This window comes from Bos grunniens, chromosome 14 (assembly GCF_055505025.1).
Source record: "Bos grunniens cultivar Pamir isolate PY7600 chromosome 14, Bosgru_T2T1.0, whole genome shotgun sequence".
In the NCBI taxonomy this organism is placed as follows: domain Eukaryota; kingdom Metazoa; phylum Chordata; class Mammalia; order Artiodactyla; family Bovidae; genus Bos; species Bos grunniens.
The window spans coordinates 39,809,940-39,813,198 of record NC_141178.1 but is presented as its reverse complement, the minus strand read 5'-3'; the positions used below and the strand labels follow the sequence as shown (position 1 = coordinate 39,813,198).

The 3,259-nt window shown below is 40.7% G+C and overlaps 1 non-coding gene across 1 annotated transcript; it reads left to right on the top strand.

Annotated features, from left to right (window-relative positions):
- Positions 1-2,867: 2,867 nt before the first annotated feature.
- LOC147359310 (small nucleolar RNA SNORA61) lies at positions 2,868-2,999 on the top strand. Its single transcript, XR_015141367.1, has one exon. It is a non-coding gene; the product is annotated as a small nucleolar RNA SNORA61 (small nucleolar RNA).
- The last annotated feature ends 260 nt before the right edge of the window (positions 3,000-3,259 follow it).

Below are 3,259 nucleotides of genomic sequence, written 5' to 3'. Positions count from 1 at the left end.
TATGGTGGGATCTATTATTTTAAAAAGCTTCCCTGGTGGCACAGTAGTAAAGAATCTGCCTATCAATGCAGGAGACGAGAGTTAAATCCCTGGGTAGGGAAATCCCCTGGAGGAGGAAGTGGCAACCCACTCCAGTATTCTTGCCTGGGAAATCCCATGGACAGAGGAGACTGGTGGGCTACAATCTATGGGGTTGCAAAAGAATCTGACGCAAATTAGTGACTAAGCAACAACAACAAATTATTCTAAGAGAAACAAAGATAAAGACACACTGATAGAAGCTTCTTTTGCTACATACAAATGTAGACAATTATTTGTGAGGAAGAGATGGCTGGATGGCATTACCAATGCAATGGACATGAACTTGGGCAAACCTCAGAAGATGGTGATGGACAGAGAGGCCTGGTGTGCCACAGTCCATGGGGTTGCCAAGTGTCAGACACGAGTGAGTGACTGAAGAACAGCAACAATGATACTGCATTGGTGAATTAACTTACATCGTAGAAATATGGTGAGGAAACTAGCCATGGCTAATCTAAGGGAAACTCCAGTGAGAAATGTGAACTAAAACTGAACCCCCAGAACTTCCAGAGAGCCCGTTGCACTGTTCAGAGCTAGTCATGATCAAGCAGAGGAGGCCCTCTCGAGGTGTCCCTCGAAAGTCACCTCTTAAGCTTATACAATAGTGAAGTGGATCAAGAGGATAAATCTCTTCCTGTGGAGAGGAATGGGGCTTCCCAAAGGAGCAGGAAGGGATTTTGAGAGAGCGATGTATGTTGGGAAAGGTGGAACACAGAAAAAGAAGACAGTGAGGATAAAGGAGCAGACGTATAAGACTTCCCTTCTGGAATGGTATGTTGGTTGTGATTAAGGCAGTACCTACCCAAGAGGTGTGTACTCTTCAACACAATAATCATGTTGATGAACATATTATGGACATATATCCACACTTAGAAGCATCTGTGAGGGTTTCCCCTGCCACTGCCTTGCTCTAATAGTGAAACAAAGAAATGATTTACACTTCTATTAAGAAGAAAATGGTTAGGTAAGCTAATATTGACGCAATGAAAGAATTTTAGAAATATGTTCACATGAAAAAATAACACATATACAACAGCAAAAAATGCAACCATTAGAGTCATGTTTGTGAAGAATGATGAATGATAGAATGAATGTGTGTAGCTAGATCTGCTGCTGCTGCTGCTGCTGCTGCTGCTAAGTCGCTTCAGTCGTGTCCGACTCTGTGTGACCCCATAGACGGCAGCCCACCAGGCTCCCCCGTCCCTGGGATTCTCCAGGCAAGAACACTGGAGTGGATTGCCATTTCCTTCTCCAATGCATGCATGCACGCTAAGTCGCTTCAGTCGTGTCCAACTCTGTGCAACCCTAGGGACAGCAGCCCACCAGGCTCCTCTGTCCATGGGATTCTCTAGGCAAGAACACTGGAGTGGGTTATATTTCCTTCTCTATGTGCACATATATGCAGAAGGACAAAAAAGCAAAATGACATGATATAGTATAATCTCAGATACATGGTTTTTTTCTTTTTCTTTTTAATGCACAGGAAAAGAAACAAAGCAAAATACAAAAAAAAAAAAAAAACAATGCTGCTCATGTTGCCTCTGAGTGAGGAGATGCTGATTTTTCTGCTCCTGGTGAAGCCCTCCCTGCTCTGAAAGATGCAAACCTCATAGATAATGATAAGGGCAGAGATACAGACTTCGTGGAGAGTTGTCAATGCTGCTCAGCACCCAGCTCAACTATATAAAGATACCAGGAGAGGGAACATCTGCAGTTTTCCCATTCATGGTGCTGCTGTATAATTATTCTGAAGCCAAGACAACCCTTGATTCTAGAGGAAAGAGGAGAAACATTATGCTGGCAGTGTCTAGAAGCTCCTTGCTGCTGCTGCTGCTGCTAAGTCGCTCCAGTCGTGTCTGACTCTGTGCGACGCCATAGATGGCAGCCCACCAGGCTCCACCAAACCTGGGATTCTCCAGGTAAGAACACTGGAGTGGGTTTCCATTTCCTTCTCCAATGCATGAAAGTGAAAAGTGAAAGTGAAGTCACTCAGTCGTGTCCGACTCTCAGTGATCCCATGGACTGCAGCCTACCAGGCTCCTCCACCCATGGAATTTTCCAGGCAAGAGTACTGGAGTGGGGTGCCATTGCCTTAGCAGCTTTTAAAATAACCCTTGTGATACCTAATGCTGATTCATGCTGATGTATGGCAAAAACCATCACAATATTGTAAAGTAATTGCCCTCTAATTAAAAAAATATATATATATATTAAAAAATAACTCTGTAAGCTAGCTCTTGGTTTACATCACAATGTCTTCTCAAACCATCCCTTCATGGTGGAGCTGCTTATACTATTGTGGCTCCACCTCTAATTACTGGATGCATTTTGTGAAAATTAATTGATATGTCAAGTGCAGGAGAGAAATTCCTGGCTAGGGAAACTGAATCGGACATGCACAATTCAGCCACAGACGGAAACTGTTTGGAGGGCCAAAATGCCATTGAGTTGATCCGTCTTCTCTCTTTGTTTTGTCCCTCTATAAAGTCTAGAATCCCTTGGAATTTCTCCTAAATGTTGCAATGTGATACTTTTTATTTATATTCCTTAATTTTTATGCCTTTTCTATCTCTAATAATTATTTTGATTAAATGTCCCCGACCCCCTTTACCCTCACTCAAAAGTCTTGGATCTGCCCAGGGTGAGGAGTAGAACATGAAGTCAGTGCACACATGACTACACTTTTGCATTTTATACTAAGAGCATGCTTTACTTTAATAATCAAGAAAACAAGTAATATGTTATCAAGAAAATCATCATAAGGTAAAAATTTAAAAATAAATTAAACCCTCCAGTGCCCTTTCCCATTGAATCGGAATTCCGGTCTCAGTGGTCATATTAATAAAAGGAGGAATAGTAGCACTGAAGCTGTGCTCATAGTATCTGCTATATAGCATGTGGGCTAATTTCAAACAAGGTAAAAATAATATACTTAAATTTTAAAAAATAAGTAAATATTAAGATGGCTGGCATTTTCCTCAGAATTAGAAATAAATATAATTTTATATACATATGATACAATGAAAGTCTTTTATACACAGATATGTGAATGTAGACTATGCCTAAATAATCAAATAAAAATTAAAGAAAGCTTTTCTTAAGTTTATATGTCTACAGAAAGTATTTTGAAGTAATCTTTTATTGATGACTTTCTACATAATTCCCAAGACTATTACTT